Consider the following 19586-nt stretch of genomic DNA (forward strand, 5'->3'; position numbering starts at 1 on the left):
TACTACCAAGGGACCTGTGTAATCACCTCTCCAAATACGAAATCATTCATATCCCTCAGATTGTAATTACTGAACAGGATCAGTGGTTGCCTCAGTGGTGGAAGGATCACAGGGTTTTAAACATTCCGAATAGATGGTTCGAGGACTGGAAATGGTACATTGGGGCCCTCGAGGAAGCCAATGTCAGGTTAATTGATCAGGAAGATGTTCTCATATGGGCCTCGGACCCTCATGGCAGATACACCCCTAAAGCTAGATATGTGGCCACTATGGTTGCCCAGGAAAATGGAGACATCAGTTGGTGGTGGCACCACCTCTGGAAATTAAAATCTCCCTCAAAATCTAGATTGTTCATGTGGTGCATACTCATGGAGAAGGCCCCAACTGAGTTAAACCTTATGCGCAGGGAATTTCATGGGCCATCCAGATGTTTTTGCAAATCGCATGTGGAAGACACAAACCACTTGTTTCTTACCTGTTCGGTGACGATCCATTTCTGGTCAAGTATTACAACTAGTCTGAATCTGCCAACAATTTGGTCTGGTCTCAATGTTGGGGATGCTTGGCATAATTGGTGGACTGGGGCACAATCTCAAAAAGCCAGGAATCTGCCCCTGATCATTTGTTGGGGTATCTGGATCAACCGGAACAGAAATATCTTTCTGGATGCCCGATCAACTGGTTAAACTCTTGTATAAATTCGGTGGCCATTTATAATTTGATCCCAGATGACCCAGACAGCAAACCTCCTCGGGCCATCATTCCAGAATGCATTGACACCAGTTATCCTTGGGGATATTTTGATGGCTCAGCCCAAGCCGAGGGCTGTGGGGGGGGGGGCCTAATTTTCACATCAATAATCTTATGTCCTACAGAACCCAAGTTGGCCTGGGCATGGGCACCAATAATTATGCAGAACTAAATAGTCTAAAACACCTTCTCCTATTTGTGAGAGAACTAAATTTCCAAAAGATTCAGATGTACGGGGATTCACAAAGTGTTATAAATTGGATAAACGATGTATATCACTGTCACTTGCACACATTCAGAGACAAGTTGAATGATATCTTTACATTAAAATCACAATTTGATTTTATTGTATGCTCACATGGAATGAGATCATTGATCATCTTTCCAAAGCGGCCGTGCAGCTAAAAAGGGGTCAATGGCATGTTCAGGAATTCAGTGAGGGCATTTTTTCCACAGGCTGTTCATTGAGATGAGCGGGCATCTCTCGGAGTGATTTCATAGATCATTCCTTTTTTTTGGTTTTTTCGTTCTATGTTTTTTGCTACAGTTTTGTTATTACTATTGGGACAGTGACTCAGTATTTTTGTTTATTATGGTGGATATAACTACCTGGACTACTAAGATGTAAATTTGTATACAGTTTTTTTCTAACCCTTCTGAACTACTCTATAGTGAATGCATCTCATACATGCAGCATTATACAACATGTAATTTTCTTAATATATTAATGAAAATTGCACCTTTTTCCTTGGAAATAATATATATATATATATATATATATATATATATATATATATATATATATATATATATATATATATATATATAATTTTTCGAAAATTGAGGGGGTTGGATTAAGAGGAAAGGCGATGGATTATAGGCTTCCAAGAGTGGATAAGTTTATAGCCATCTTCTCTAATGAAATTATTAGGGTGCTTTTGAATTTATAAAGCTTACCTGATGACATGAGAATTATGAATATTTTCTAGGGTTTGAGCCTTGTCGAAGCAAATAAGGTGCTTGTTGCTATAGGAGTGTTCAGAAATGGCAGACTTAGGCACTTTATGATGTTTATTATCTGAAATATGCTCCCTAAGATGAGAAATGACCAAATGACTTGTTTGGCCAATGTAAGACTTACTGCATGAACAAGGAATTTTGTAGACACCTGATCCTTGCATGGGGTTTGACTTATCTTTGGGAGACCGGAATAACTGTCTGAGATTCCTATGGGGTTTGAAGATGGTCTTAATGTTATTTTTGGAAATAATCTTAACAATGATATCATTGGTGCCTTTAATGTAAGGGAGAGAGACTTGGTTTACACATAGGGAAGGATCAGAGGGGTTGGATATTGTGCGAGAGGCAACCTGTATACGAATTTGAGAGGTCGAGTAACCATTAGCTTTGAAAGTGCACCACTGATATCATTAATAAAATTATTTCCAAAAATAACATTAAGACCATCTTTAAACCCCATAGGAACCTCAGAAAGTTATTCCGATCAACCAAAAATAAGTCAGACCCCATGCAAGGATCAGTTGTCTACAAAATTCCTTGTTCATGCGGTAAGTCTTACGATGGCCAATCGGTTTGTTCGGTCATTGCTCATCTTAAGGAACTCATTGTAGGTAATAACCATCACAGAGTGGTTAAGTATGCGATTGTTGAGCACTCTTATAACACCAAACACCGTATTTTCTTTGACAAGGCTCAAACCCTAGCAAATATCCCTTTTCATATTTCTCGTGTCATGAGGGTAGCTTTAGAAATTGAAAAGAACCCTAATAATTTCAATATAGAAGATATAATCTTAGCCACTCCTAGAAGCATATAATCCATCTCCTTTCTTTTTTATCTAACCTCCTCAATTTTCAAAATATATATATATATATATATATATATATATATATATATATATATATATATATATATATATATATATATATATATATATATATTATAGAATATTTTATCAATTAAATATAATATTATAAATTACCAATTAAATAAATTATTTTTAAAGTTTTTAATAATAATAAAAAAATATCCCAGATGCAGGTGATTAAGATGAATTTAATAAGGATTAGACAGGGGGACGGCAGGCGGCTAAGCCACATGGCCACCCGCGTTCCCATCCAAGGTAATTTATGGTGAACCACCGTCAACCTGCAGGCGCCATTACTCTGGTGCACAGGTCGAGACATTCTCTGCAAGCTTAAGGCCATGGCTTCTGCAAGCCTGCATACTTTCACCCCTTCCCCACTGAATTGCTCCTGCCCCCCTGATGTTGCAGAGCTGAGCTCTCGCACGACAACAGGGAGGCGCTGCTAGCTCCTCAGCTGTATTGATCTGGGGGATGGTTTCCATTTCTCCCAAAATGCTCACTGCGCTCTGAATTTTTCTTAGAATGCCATTGTTTCTTGCCTGAATAGCTCTATTAACTCCCGTTTAGACTCCGCCTCACCCTCAGCGCTCACTGCTAATACTCTTGTCATCTCAACCGACACTAATCAGCTCCATCCTACCTGCAGAACCATGCCGCGTCTTTGACACCAGATGCATAGCAAGTGAGGCAGTAGGTGAGGCAGAAATATCCGCCCTCCCTCGCTGCCACCTCCTGAGCCAACGACCCCATTGTCCTCCCCTTCCTCAGCTTCATCCAGAGGCCAATTCTTTGGCAGATATCATGCCACCCGCAGCGGAAGAAGTCAGGCCCAAGCCTTTGGTGCTCGAAGAGTTAATGATGCATCTCAGACGACCAATCCCCCTACACCCCCTCAACAGTCGCACCACTTGACCCAATTATGTTTTCACAACACCATGAACCGCCCTGATATCATTGCCACTGTCACAGTGGCATTCAGTGAAGAAATCCGCCCACAGGATGAGCAGGATGTACAGACTCACGACATAGTTCAGAAGAAGGAGGATATCAGCAAGCAGAAGATGGCATAGGAGAAGCGAGTCATCAACGGACGGAAGCACTCGGACAGCAGCTCTGGTTTGCCCAGACATAAAGATTGCCATGACAGCACTCAGCATGGTAAGGACATCCCTGAAGGCAGACATGCAGTCGAGGGCATTCCTGGTGGCACGCAAGCAATCGGGGGCATCTCTGATGACACACAAGTAGCTGAGGATGATTGGGATGAGTATAGATGTTTCATTGTGGAAGAGCCTCCACCAAATGCCACCTAGTGGGTCCTTGCAACCAAATTTCCATGACCCTAGGTTTTGAATCCCCGCTCCTACTCCTAGGAGCTTTTTAAATGTTTTGTCAAAATATGTTGTAAATTTTGGTAAAACTCCACAAACGTCTATGTTGGTTTTTGAGTTGGGACCCCTCTGTGGGCAACACTTTTTGATTGGTTTACTCAGACTGGTTTCCCCTAGGTGGGCAGTCCTGTTTCGGTTCTAAATGTCTAAACATGATATAACTCTATTTCAGCACTGCAAAGGCCGGAGCCTCACTGTATTTTATTGTTTTTATTAATAGAATTAGTATTACTTAGAAAAAAAATAAAAATAATAATAATAATAATAATAATAATAAACTTTTAATCATTTAATAATAATAACACAAATTGTATTTATATAATATATAAAATAAAAAAAATCTAAATTGTTAACAATTTTAAAATATTAATGTTAACTCTATAAACAATTGATATTAATATTAATAATAATAAAAATGTCAGTCTAAAAAATTCATTTATATTATCAGGAAAATACATTTTACAAAATGATTCTCAATGACTATGAGAGTTGGAGTATGCAAAAGATACATCCATTGAGCCTTTATTTCTACTAGGTTGAGGAGCCTTACATACCAAAATAGAGACAAAAAGGACCAAGTTGGTTCAGAGTAAATTTTCATGGAGGTGGTTGTGGAGGAGGTGGAGGAGGCACCGCTAACAAGTCCTCTCTCTCGTGCACATGAAAGTCAATATGTTCAACTCTTCTTCCAATGCATGCAGGTGTTCGTTCATTCACCGGTGGCCCCGACGTATATTGGCCAGTGGTTGTAGAATTTCATACTAACTGAATTGTATATCTTTCATGTAGGCCATGAACTCATTTAGACCCTCGTATCAGTGCTCCTAGAGGATGTCCAGGTTGGCTTGGATACCTTGAAATTTTTCTGCAACTGATTCCATAATAGCTGGCAGAACCACGCAACAGGGGAGCGACTTGGATCCTGGACAACCTCCCCCACTCGTCCCACACTCCCTAAATATGTAGATGATGAACTATGATTATTTACATGAAGGTTCGCTTGTCATTATTTCCCTCTGCCTCTACGAGAGCGACCCCGCTGGCATAACATCACATCAGATGAGAAACAATCTTGAACCTGCAACATAACGAATTTCCCCAACTTCACAAGTTTTCCACCCCCTCCACCATAGACAGAAAACTCTCGGATCGACCAATAAAGAGAGGGTGGGCACAAAGCCCAGAAGAAGATCCGACATAATCCCTTAACTACCACACACTTAATTCCTCCAGTGCTACTCTCCCAAGCACAACAACCAAAGATGGGACGAAGTTTCCCAGATAGAACCTCACAGACTCGGTCAGGCTTAAAGGAAATGTCGAACTAGAGAGATAGTGCAAAGGTTAATTGATTCAAACACAACCCACGAAGGGCCCCTATCAATTGAGAATTTCACTAGGAACCCAAGAAACACCTTGACGGAGGTAAGGGGTCAAGACCTCGAGGAGCCGAGAAACATTCACCCAAGGAACACCTCACGCACCCTTGTTCCCCCAAACTAACAAGACTAGGGAAACTTACAAAAACAAGTGCAACCCACCCAAAATAATACCTAACGATAAACCACACCCTCGAACCTGAGAGAGAAACTAGATACCACCAGGAGCATGTCACATTCAGAAGGAAAGACCCGCAATAAGACCATAACCAGAAGACTAAAAGTACCTGAAGCCTCCCACACAACAGGCTAGCCGAGAGACTCCTTCGCAGACCATAGCCATAGATTCCACCAATACGTTCACATCTGACACACGAGACTATAAAACTAGAAAAATACTCACGAGGGTCCCAAATGTACACTTGTGAGCTAACCAGGGTAATTCCAGTTTCATGTCAGACCTCCTCTACTCATTGTTGCTTGTTTCGCTTCTGAGGTGGGTTCGCATGGCCACCCATGAGCAGGATTACCACCCCACTCTCTCTATTCATCTCCCAAACAACCTCAATCTTCCCCAAGAGCGCAAGGGGAAATATAACCAAGATTGTCGCATCTAGAAGGATCAACAAGTGAGAAACCCATCCCAAACCACCATAATGAATATCAAGCATGTGTGTCGCGTGCTAAGGGAGAACATCCCGAGTCTAGTTGGTCCCCCAGTTGATCACCCCCATTGGGCGGATATTAATATTAATATTATTATCATTATTATTATTAATTCTATATTGATTCTAACAATTTACTATATTACAGTTAAGCTTTGACTAAATTTAAAAAACAAACAAAAAACATTTAATAATATTAATATTATTTCTATAAATTAAAATTTTAATGTTTTATTCTATTTTTCAAACTTCTTCCTTTTTTTTTGCATTTTAATCTCATCAAATATTACTTTGACTTTTATTTTAATCATTTTTTTAATTATAGTTTTCCCTCACCTCTTGAGTGTTCATGCTCTTATTTTAGTATTTTGTCCCTCTGACCATTTTTTCCAACATTTGTCCTTTTGTTACTAATAGGTCTTATTTGCTCTCATGCTTACCATTTATTTGGTTTCTGTCCCTAATGATGGGTGGAGTTTCCACCTGAAATGTGAAATCTTATACACTGCTCACATCCAAAAGCTTCAGACAATATGAATAACTGTGGAAATCTCCACTCTCAAACTAATTTTTATTATCAAATTTTAAAAATTATTTAATTTATTTTAAAAAATTATATATATATATATATATATGAAAGAAGTTTAAAAATATATTTATTTTTAATTTTAATAAGTTAATAATTAAAAACGTTGATATTGTAATTAATATTGTAAAATTATAGGCGTTCTCTAGCCTAGCATGGTAGAGATGTTGTAATGTCATGTTATGTTATGTCATGTCTTGCCCTGTTATGTTTAACATTATGACTCGATCAAATTACATAAATGTAAAAGTAAAAATAAAATTACAATTAAAATTAAATAAAATAAAATAGTTAATTTATTATTTACAGTTTTTAGACTCTAGATTTTGAATATAACATTTTTAATTTAAAATGTAATATAATATTTTTTGTTTTTTTAATAAAATTTCTCATGTTTTATTGAGAGATGTGTACTTAATATAATATAATGTAATGTAATCATTTTGAATTGGTTAAAATTAAATTAAAATATGTCACAAAGTTCGTCAAACTTCAATCTTGAGGTTCTAATTTTGGCAAACCTTAAATAAATTTTGAGGTTCGGCGAACCTCATAGCTAATGACCGAGTCTATAAATCAAAACTCATGACCTTATGTCATAACTCAAGCTAGTAACCTATCCTTGCAAATGATAGCACTTTTTATGTTTATTAATGTAAATTTCTTATTAATATATCATTCATTTACATTTTAAAGTTAATATATGTATATATATAGAAAATGTATATAGAGGAACTTAATTGTGAACCTCATCCAAACCTCATTAGAAAATTCAAACTGGAACCAAACCCAATCATTGTCGAATATGAACTCAAACCATGTGACTTAGGAGATGTGTAGCTTAATGTAAAGTAATGTAAATATTTTAATTGGGTGAAAATGAAATAAAATAACTAGGTTAAAATAACCCTATAAAAATTAAATAATTTAAAGAATAGAAAATTAATATTAATGTAATATTTAACATTTTTCCTTAAAATAAAATAAAATTAATGTTTACATTATCTTACATTAAAATGAAAGAAAAATAATAAATTTACCATTTGCTTTTGTTCCACTTTTTTTATAGCCTATTCTTTTGTCAATAGTATTCTTATGGTATTTATATAAGGCAAGGTTTTCAAAATGATCCCTATTGAACAGTTTGATTAGTTCAAATTACATTTTTGCCTTTTTTATCCACTTTTTACATCTCTTATGCGCAAGAATTCTAACATCAAAACAGGTTTGTGAGATATTTATTTGATTTGGATCATCTTCATCTTTAGTGTTTCAAACATACATAAATTTGTTTTATGTATGTTTTAAAAACAAGGTGGTGAAAATAACATTAAAACTTTATCTTTACAAAAGATGGGATAAAGATTGGTTAATTTTCTCCTTTAAGGTTTATGTAAGATTAAAAATTTACCTTTGCAAAACCTGGAGTAAATCCTTTTTCATGGAGATCAATACTTTACCTGAGTCTAGAGACATGCATTTTCATGAACCTGTTTATTGTCCTTCTCCAATCCTTTCACCACAAGAAACCCTTCTATGTAAGATTAATACTTAACCCTTACCAAACATACAGATGCATTTTTTTAAAAAGGAAAAAGTGAAAATTGATTAAAGATTCATATTTTACCTTTAAAAATTTAGGGTAAATTTAAGTGTTACCTATTAAAAAATGGGTTCGGTAAATTTGGTCTTCTTGACATAAAATTAAAAATTTATCTTTAAGGTGGGATAAAGATTGGTTAATTTTCTCCTTTAAGGTTTATGTAAGATTAAAATTTTACCTTTGTAGAACATGGAGTAAATCCTATGTTCATGTGAGATCAATACTTTACCTTTACAAATCATGGGGTAAACTTGTGTACCTTTACAAAAGGCTAGAAAATTTGTGTTGTAACTTTAAAAAGATGGGATAAATATTTGATTTTTTTGGTTCATGTAAGTTTAATACTTTATCTTTACAAAACATGGGTAAAATTGTGTTTTACCTTTACAAAAGTTTGGGTAAATTTATGAAACATGGGTAAATTTGTGTTTTATCTTTAAAACAAGTTAGGTAGATTTGTTTTTTAGGTTATTAGCTTTCACAAAAGATGGGGTGATAAATTTACACCTTTGATCAAAGATTTGTACTTTACCTTTAAAAGTTAGGGTAAATTTAAGTGTTACTTGTTAAAAAAGGGTTCTATAAATTTGGTCTTCTTGACGTAACATTAAAACTTTATCTTTACAAAAGGTGGGATAAAGATTGGTTAATTTTCTCCTTTAAGGTTTATGTAAGATTAAAATTTTACATTATCATTAAATTTGGTCTTTTTGACGTAACATTAAAACTTTATCTTTACAAAAGGTGGGATAAAGATTGGTTAATTTTCTCCTTTAAGGTTTATGTAAGATTAAAATTTTACCTTATCTTTATGAAACATGGGTAAAATTGTGTTTTACCTTTACAAAAATTTGGGTAAATTTACGAAACATATGTAAATTTGTGTTTTATCATTAAAACAAGTTAGGTAGATTTTCTTTTTAAGTTATTAGCTTTCACAAAAGGTGGGGTGAGAAATTTACACCTTTTTGGCAACAAAATTTGCAAAGAGCTTTGACTTCCTTTTTTGAAAATTTGCAAATTTGTTAAACATGGTCCCTAACATGCATTTGGAATACTTCTCAAAATAATTTTCAACTTTAGGAAGACCTGTAATAAACTTTTAATAGACAAAAATCACATTATATGTGAAAACTATTGAAAAGGATTTAAAACTTGACCTGCAAAATTATTTTTTAAATATTTTTTTGAGGTGTAAATAAGTTTTCAATTCTTCTTATTAGTATTCAAACCAGTGTAGATTCATCTTAGCTCCGAATATGTCAAGCCGGAGAGGGATCAAATCTCTTGAGATGCAAACATTTCCTCAAGTATTTCACTCCAAAAGGAGGTTTGCAATCCAAGGTATTTGATCTCTCTCTGTGCTTAATAGATCCCGAGTTAAGATGGATCTAGTTTTAATAAGTTAAAGGTTAAGAAGATTGATATTGTAATTAGTATTTTGAAATTATGTTTTAGCAGTTAATAAGGTTGATATTGTAATTAATATTTTGAAATTGTGATTTAATGATTAAAAAGGTTGATATTGTAATTAATATTTTGAAATTGTCATTTAATAGTTAAGAAGGTTGATATTGTAATTAATATTTTGAAATTGTGCTTTGATTTAGGTGTACATAGGACACTTTAAAGAAAGGGTTTGTAATCTTCAATTCTTAGTATCAGAAAGATGTCAAATCCTTTTGACCCACTAACCTTTTAGGAATTGTCAACAACTTGTTTCACTATGGAGCTTGTGGGAGTTTGTTTTTATTTTAATAATGTTCATTTTCTTATTTACATTAGTCAAAATATAACAATACCTTTGATCTTATAGATTAGGGTTGATCACCTCCTTATTGTTGTTAGGACTCCATATTGTCTACTTTTGACCTTGTATTTTGTCATTATATTACCCTCTTTAGCCCATAAGTTGAAAGCCTTGATAACATTTTGACCTAATTATTCCAAAGGTATGAAGTAACTCTCCTCATTGCTATATGTTTAATTATTCAACACATATTCATGATATCTTTATAATTAATCTTTGGAAGTTGACTAAGTCGCTGACAATTGATGAAACTATTTAAAGTCTGCAGAATTATAATTCACAGTTGCTGGAACACCAGAAACAGCAACTGTGCAGTTGCTGCCATACCAGAAACAGCAACTGACTAAAGCAGGTAAAACCTCATTTTGCAATGGCTGAAACATCTGGAAAAGCAATTGCCTAGCAGGAGTAGTAACCGTCTGAAGTTTCCAGAACTATACGTTGCAGATGCTGACATAGCATGATCAGCCACTATCCAAAATTGGCAAAACACAGTCGCAGATATTGGAACACCAGGAGCAGCACGAGAACTTCACGGGAACAGTTGAGATTTACCAAATCAGCGACAATGGTGGAACAGCCAAGGACAGTACGAGGATCTCAAAGAGACGGTCGAGGTCTACCAGCTTTGCAACAGCAAAAGGATCCGATTAACAAAGATGATAAAATTACACACTGTTGTAACAGCATGCTGTAACAGGAATTGATTTCCTATTTTTGTACAAAAGGGTCAACTAAACGGGTAATGACAATCTATTGTAATAGATGTCTCCTCTATAAAGAGGAGACATCTACATTAGGGGAGAACAAGTGGTAACAGGGGTATTGTAGTACAGAACAAGTCTGAATCCTTATTGTAACTTGACATTTTGGCAGATGAATAAAGCACTGTTCTGAGCATTTTTACTTAGCATCTGTGTCCTGGGGAATCTTGTGAGAGGGACAGGGCCCACCTTCTTCACAAGATTCACCCATTTCTTTTCTGTTGAGTGTGTGTGTGATTTCTGTGTAGCATTGCTTCTGATATTTTTCCTTTGCTGATACTCTGTTTTCTTAATCAATTGGCGTTGTAAAAGAGTGTGTCACCGGTGATTAGGAATTGCAGTGTGCATTGGAAAATTGGTCACAGGGGCAGGTGCTGAACATCCTTACCCTGAGGATAGGGTCCTGATCCTCTGTTACAAGATAGCCATCATTTCTTTTTGCAGATTTGTTACCTTTAGTTAATTGTTCTCATTTCATTTCTGCAGATCATAACTGCTGTAACACAGAGTAAGGAATTGATAGAAAGTAGATTTGTTTATACTACAGCCTTTAATACTTTTAGAATTAAGTACATACAGTACGAGGTCACCTTTGAAACAAAAGGACTTTCCCGAGTTGACAATTTAATGTGGTACTCGACTGTTTAATAAATAAACAATTCGAGCAGCCAACATTTTGGCGTCGTTGCATGGGAAGGCGACTGAAAATTTTAAAGGTATTAACATGTTTTTCTTTCTTTTAGAAAGGCAGGATGCACGAGAGGACACAAGAAGGTTAACCATTCAGGTGGCAAAGGCAAAGGAGGAGGAAGAAAAACTTTTATTGACAATATTATTTCAAAAGCTGAGACATCCCAGAGGTTAAGCTCTCAGAGGCCACAGATCCAACATTCTTCTCAGACAGATTTTCAGATAGAGGAAGTAGTGGGGCCAGAGAGGATTCTAGAACCATCAAAATATACTGAAGAACCGGTGGAAGAAGACGAACGACCAGTAGAGGAAGTTAAGGTGGAGGAACCAGTGCAGGACATCGAAATCCCAACAGAAAACTCTGAAGACCGGGCAAGCGCATCAGGGAAACAACCAATGGAGGATAACAATGAAGGACTTTTCGGTGGAGGACGCAGAATAGAGGGAATGGGAGAAAATTCTCTCTCCACCCTGGAATTCCCCATTGGAGATCTCCCCAAAGGAGCAACTCCTATGAAGAATATCCCTCTTTCAGCATTACCCAACTTCCATGGGTTATCCACTGATCCAGGTGGATATTGGTGGCCACCTGCCAAGTCCACCTGGACACCCACCATTGTCTTTCTCAACATTTTCAATTTCCTTAATTGTAGCACAACTTACTATTTTTAGCAGTTTTTCGAGTCCTGAATTTCCGGAGCCGTTTTGAGGCCCTAAATGACGTTTTTTGGGGAATCCGGGGGCAACATGGGTCCATGGAATGGACCGATGTTGCCCATTTCAACAATGATAGTGCTTGGATAGATCTTTCTGATGAGCTATTGTACGCGTCAAACGGAGATCATATGCCAAAGTTACGACCCCGGGAAGTTGATGTACCAATTTACCCCAAACGGGGCCCACAGTTTGGTGTTTCATCTCCTAGGGTTAGGTTTTGGAATGTTAAGGGTTTTCCATTGTTTCTCAACAATAAATAGGCCTTCGACCCTCATTGTAACATAGTTCAGAGGCATGTAGCCATCACATCTCTTCTTAGAGATAAACTACCATCGCCCTAGCTGGTATTTCCATTTCTGGTTGTAAGCATATTTCTGTATTTTCCATTAATGAAATGAAGTATTATTTCCGCTGCATCTTTGTGTATATGGTTATCTCTGTAATTTGTTGCATTCCTGTTTAAATCCGGATCAGTGGTATCAGAGCGGTCTTCTTTTTCTCTGTTTTTCTTTGCATGTCCCCAACAAGGTCGGGATATAAGGAGTTAGGGCTTGAACTGGTTGAACCTTTGCAAGACCAGCCTCGCAAATCCCGACGGCCTCCCATGGCGGACGAGAAGAAAGACGAGGGGGCAGGAGATCCCATCAAAATCTTGCTCGAAGAAGCCCTCGAGCGACAACGGAACACGATGATGGACAGCTTTGCCCAGATCCTTCAGCGACTACCCAGAAGCAACGCATCGGCTTCCAGCAGCTACTCTGGAAACACCACACCCTTTAAGGTACAAGTTAATTTTGAAATCCCCATATTCGAGGGTCAGATAGACGCAGATGTCGTAGATAAATGGTTAAATATGCTAGAGGGTTATTTTTCTATTCATGAATTTTCAAGTCGGGAAAAGATTGTTTTTGCTCTTCTCAAAGTAGCCCCCCACGTCAAGGACTGTTGGGAAACCTACTGCGAGCAGAAGGATGAAAGTACTGGCTCACTATTTTCAGCCGCACCCACCTGGGATTCGTTCCGGGATGCCATCAAGGAGCAGTACTACCCTGTCGGAAGCTATGAGGATGAATACATAAAGTGGACCACGCTGCGGCAGGGAAGGGACCAAGACGTGTCGGAGTTCACCAATCTTTTCCATACCCTTCGCACAAAGTTTGGTATCAAGGATTCGGAGCAACATTTGATACTCAAATACCGTGGTTGCCTACACAAGTACATCCAGGAAGAAATACAATTCCTAAACATCCCCTCGCTCGGTGCAGCATACCGATATGCCGTCAAGGTCGAGCAGAAGTTTAAACAAAAGAAGCGAGACTTTGGATCTGTGAATCCAAAGCAGGGGAAAGGTGCCCCTAAACCACAGAACAAAGGACAAAGCCAAGGCGGGACAACCCAAGACAACCAGCCGAAGTTGCAAGCAAAGAACAGCGCCGCGAAGCCGAGAAAGGACACTAGAAAATGGTGCGAGTTCCATAAGAGCTCCATTCACAACACAAGTGAGTGTCGGGCCAAGCAGTCAATGGTGGCTGAGCTAAAGGTTTCAGAATCAGATGCATGTTCCGACTCTGAGTCAGAACCCGATAAGGGGTATGAAAAAGGGAAGCAGGTCATTGATGCGGATCCCAGTGCCACTGTTGCTACCGCAAAGATCCAGAAAAATGAACCCGAAGATCCAGAGGAGGAGGAGCGTCTCTTCCACTCCCAGATGTGGGTAAAGGGCTCCCCGATACAATTTATTGTTGATAGCGGGAGTCAAAAGAACCTCATTTCAGCAAAGGTCGTGAAGCGGTTGGGCTTACCGACCACAGCACATCCACAACCATACACCATTAGGTGGCTTCACTAAGGACGAGATCTTCGCGTGAGCCAGCAGTGTCGCCTTCCATACAACATCAAGCCCTTCACGGATGAGGTATTGTGTGACATTGCTCCCCTTGAAGTTTGTGATGTATTACTAGGACAACCATACTTGTGGAAGCGACATGCTGTATATGAATCAAGGCCCCGTGCTGTTATTATTACATTGGGAAATAATTTGTTCAGGATACCATAGGTAGCACCACCTGCCGCCATCTCTTTGATTACTGCAAAACAATGAAGTAAGATCATTTCCAAAACTAGGAAATTTGTTTTCCTGATGATACGCCCTCAAGGAAAGAAGAAGATAGTGGCCGCGGCCTCCAAACAGGGTCCCTCTACACGACAACTACAGATGGACAAGGTTTTGGAGGAGTACGAGGACATCTTCACCTCCCCGGCAGGGGTTCCTCTTCACTGTCAAGTCAATCACTCCATCGATCTGACCCCAGGTGCGCCGCTACCCAATGGACCAATTTATCGGCGCTCCGTTCTGGAGAATAATAAAATCAAGAGGCAGATTCAGGAGCTCCTACAGAAAGGTCACATCCGTCCGAGTTCATCGCCCTGTGGGAGCCCGATCGTGTTGGTACAGAAGAAGGATGGGACGTGGAGACTCTGTATTGACTATCGGGCGCTGAACAAGATCACTGTCCGTAATAGGTACCCGATCCCATGGATTGATGACCTCCTAGATCAACTAAAGGGGGTGAAATATTTCAGCAAGATCGATCTGAAGTCAGGATATCACCAAGTACCAATCGAACCCTCCGATGTGTGGAAGACTGCCTTCAAATCCAAGGAGGGCCTCTTCGAATGGTTGTTCATGCCTTTCGGATTGACGAATGCTCCTGCGACCTTTATGAGGCTAATGGATGACATCTTGCGGTCATTCACCAACTCCTTTGTAGTAGTATACTTGGATGACATTCTGATCTTCAGCCAAAGTTGGGAAGAGCACCTCCACCACATCCGACAGGTTCTCCAAACACTGCGGCAACACAAGCTATGTGCCAATTTGGAGAAATTCACTTTTGGCATGACCCAGGTTCAGTATCTGGGATACATCATTGATGAACAGGGGGTGCATTTCGATCCAGCCAAGATCCAAGTCATTTGGGATTGGCCCTCTCCAACCACTCTAACAGAGCTCCGCAGCTTTCTAGGTCTTGCCAACTTCTACCACAGGTTTGTGTTGGGGTTTTCTCATATTTCTTGGCCCTTGAGTCAAGTCACCAAGGGCGGGGAAAAAGCAAAATTCTTTTGGTTTGAATCTCAATAGAAGGCATTCAGGGAGTTGAAGGATCGCCTCTGCATGGCACCAGTGCTCGCGTTACCAGATTTACAACAACCATTTGAGGTCGAGACCGATGCCTCTGACTATGCTATTGGGGCAGTCCTTACTCAACATGGACATCCAGTGGCATATCACAGTGAAACACTTTCAGACACAGTCTGGAAGTACCCCACTTATGATAAAGAGATGTATTCCATTGTACAGGCCTGCCGACAATGGAAGCATTACATTTTGGGGAAGGAAACGGTCATCCACACAGACCACCGACCTCTGCAGCTCATACAGACCCAAGGGAAATTCCAGAATGATCACCATCAGAAGTGGTCTACATACCTACAACAGTTTCACTTGAATATCAAGTATAAAAAGGGCAGCACCAATAATGTTGCAGATTCCCTCAGTCGGCCACCAATCATGGCGCTAACCACCGTGCTCAACTCTTGTGGGCACGAGACTTCTGATTGGCCACTTCTCTACAAAAGCGACCCAAAATTCGGCCACACATACCAGACACTATTGGAGGGTCGGCATGTTGCAGATTTTCACGTCCAGGATGCCCTATTATGCCACCTCGGTCACCTTTGTGTTCCTTCAAGCGAGCGTGCCAAGATGATTTGGGAAGCACACTACAGTCGGGCTGCTGGGCATTTCGGGGTCGAGAAAACAGTGGCAGTACTGCAAAATTATTTCTATTGACCGAATCTTCGACAGGATGTTGGGAAGTACATCCGATCATGTACTGCCTGTGCCATTGCCAAACTGACCATTAAGAAGCACGACCTCTATACCTTGTTTCCTACCCCTAGTCTACCTTGGGAATCCATCTCCATGGATTACATGTCAGGCCTTCCTTCCACTGAGCATGGAAATGACTATGTTTTTGTGGTCGTTGACAGGTTCTCGAAGATGGCCATTATGATGGCCTGCAAGAAGAATATCACAGCAGAAGCCACTGCTAAACTCTTCTTTGAACGAGTGTGGGTGCACTTTGGGATCCCACAGTCTATCATCTCAGATCGGGACAGTCGGTTTCTCAGAACATTTTGGTCCAGTCTCTGGTCAATGCTGGACACCAAACTCACGAAGTCCACAGCCTTCCATCCTCAAACTGATGGCCAGACAGAGGTTGTCAACAGGATGATTGTGCACATTCTGCGCATGTATAACTCAAAGCATCCACGCACATGGGATGAGAGCCTCCCCTATGTTCAGCACAGCTACAACCGAGTTCTTCACAGCTCCACTGGCCATAGCCATTTTCAGGTGGGTTTGGGATTCCAGCCACTATGCCCAATTGATGTGGCCATGCCCCTTGCAGCTACTCACATGAATTCAGCTCATGTCCAGTCTGAAACAGATAAGGCCACCAGATTCATTGAGCACATCCAACATATTCGCCAGCAGGTCCATGACATTCTTGAGAAATCAAATGCCAAGTACAAGCAGCGACATGATCAACACCGTGTGCCACACAAGTTTCAGGTGGGCGACAAAGTTTGGTTGCATTTGCAAAAGGAACGCCTTACTGGAGCCTATCGGAAATTGAGACCACTCCGATATGGTCCTTACACCATTACTAAGGCTATGGGAGACAATGCATTTGAGCTCAGCATTCCCCCATTCCTTGGCCTGCACCCAGTGTTCAATGTGGACTGCCTTCGGCCATACTTTCCACCATTGCTAGACACATCCGACATTGCAGAACAGCTCAAACCCACAGAATTAAATCCAGATTGCATGGAACAAGCTGCAACTGATCGAATCATGGACACATAGATCAAGAACACTCGCCAACAGAATATCCAACTGTATCGAGTTGTCAAAGCAGGCTAACTCCTTCAGCAGGGCAAGTGGCTCACCAGGGAACAAGTTCAGCAGAAGTTTCCTCATCTCATGAAGGAGATCAACACAATGGGGACCATTGCTTCCTAAGGGGGGAGGAATGATCCAGGTGGATATTGGTGGCCACCTGCCAAGTCCACCTGGACCCCCACCATTGTCTTTCTCAACATTTTCAATTTCCTTAATTGTAGCACAACTTACTATTTTTAGTAGTTTTTCGGGTCCTGAACTTTCGGAGCCGTTTTGAGGCCCTAAACGACGTTTTTTGGGGAATCTGGGGGCAACATGGTCCATGGAATGGACCGGTGTTGTCCGTTCCAACAATGATAGTGCTCGGATATATCTTTCTAATGAGCTATTGTACGCGTCAAACGGTGATCATATGCCAAAGTTACGACCCCGGGAAGTTGATGTATCAATTTACCCCAAACGGGGCCCACAGTTTGGCGTTTCATCTCCTAGGGTTAGGTTTTGGAATGTTAAGGGTTTTCCATTGTTTCTCAACAATAAATAGGCCTTCGAGCCTCATTGTAACACAGTTCAAAGGCATGTAGCCATCACATCTCTTCCTAGAGATAAGCTACCATCGCCCTAGCTGGTATTTCCATTTCTGGTTGTAAGCATATTTCAGTATTTTCCATTAATGAAATGAAGTATTATTTCCGTTGCATCTTTTTGTATATGGTTATCTCTGTAATTTGTTGCGTTCTTGTTTAAATCTGGATCATCCACAGAAGATCATGATGAATTTCTTTTTGAATTTGATATACTGTGTAGAAGCTATGACTATATTAATGCTGCTCAGAAATTAAAATTGTTTCCAGCTATATTAAAAGGGAATGCATTAAGATCGTTCATGAGCCTGGGAGCTCATGTGATTATAACATGGGATCAGATGAAGGAGAAATTTTTGGCTAAATACCAAGACTATTGTCGAACAAGAGAAAGAAAGGAAGAATTATTCAAGATGACTCAGAAAGAGGACGAAAGTATAGAAGACTTCGTGGAAAGATTACAATATAACTTACAGCGATCTGATCATCCTGATATGAGTAAGGATATTCTCAAATCAATACTGCTAAGAGGGGTACTAGATGATTGTTTAGATATGTTAAACATGCTTGGAAAAGGAGACATATCTAAGGAATCCTATGATGAGATTATCAATCTCTGTAAAAGATGTTTAAGAGGAGCAGCAAGCAGACCAAAGAGCAGAGACAGTACATACTCAAGAGTCCAGAAATTAGCAAGTGGAGGAGAAACACTGGCTGAAATAGGTAACTTACTTGAAGAATTTAAAAGTGAAATGTTAAGCTCTTTTGCTTCACAAATTGATACCTTTCAGGTTAAAAAGAAGCAGGCGGAAGCAGAAGCCGCTCTGGCTATTTGCTGCTCTAGATGCAGGGAAAAACACCCACTAAGGGAATGCCCCTGGACAAGGTACCAATTTGCACTATCTGTGAAAAGGACCATGAGACCCAACAATGCCCTTCTCTGCCAGGAATAAAAGCAGCACTGCAGCCAACTGAAGAGGAAGCTGAAGCAGTGTACCTCCTCACACAGAGAAGACAATGGCAACCATGAGGACAAGGTATGAATTCTAACATGCCATTTAATTGTTTGAATAATCATCCTCCTTTTCAGAAAAATTACCCAACCTTCAATCAAATGCAGTACCCACCCTTTAATCAAATGAATTTCCCACCCATGCAGCAACCGAATCCTCCTTTTGTTGATCCTACAATGTGGAATCCCTGGGCTTTACAGCAACCCTATCAATGGAACCCGAATTGGACAGCTCCACAGATCCCATTTCCAAACCAATTACCTCAGTATCAGCAATCTCTCTCCTTACCATCAAATGCCCCACCTAATAATCAGACAATAAGACCTCAGTTGCCTGTACAACCTAACCCCAACCCGAATAATAATAAAGCTCTACAAGTAATTGATGTTCAAAACCAACTAGTTTCCCCTCTCCAATGTAATGAAATTCATTTATGTCCAGGAAGAATACTTGAACCCATTATTGATGACATCACTTCTGATTCTGATAAAGAAGAAATCGGAAAAGAAAAATCATCTAATGCTAAAACAGTTGGATCATCCTCTAAAAATAATGTTGAAACAGTTGAAACATCCTCTAAAAAGACTACTGAAGCAGCAGAGCCACCATTCCCTGAACGTTTGGCTCTTACCAAAACACTTGAGCCAATTGCTTTTAATTTGTTAGGAGAACTGCAGAATTTATATGTTAAAATTCCACTTTTACAAGCACTAAGAGATGTACCGATTTATGCTAGAACTGTTAGAGATATTTGTGTTAAGAAACCTGGAAGAAAAG

The 19586-nt window shown here is 39.3% G+C and overlaps 1 pseudogene; it reads right to left on the minus strand.

Annotated features, from left to right (window-relative positions):
* LOC149156141 (uncharacterized) overlaps positions 1–3822 on the minus strand; it is a 155758-nt pseudogene extending 151936 nt beyond the window's left edge.
* Positions 3823–19586: the final 15764 nt, after the last annotated feature.

The sequence above is a fragment of the Pinus tabuliformis genome, chromosome 9 (assembly GCF_031772625.1).
Source record: "Pinus tabuliformis cultivar Carrire ecotype Pingquan chromosome 9, CPIR1, whole genome shotgun sequence".
In the NCBI taxonomy this organism is placed as follows: domain Eukaryota; kingdom Viridiplantae; phylum Streptophyta; class Pinopsida; order Pinales; family Pinaceae; genus Pinus; species Pinus tabuliformis.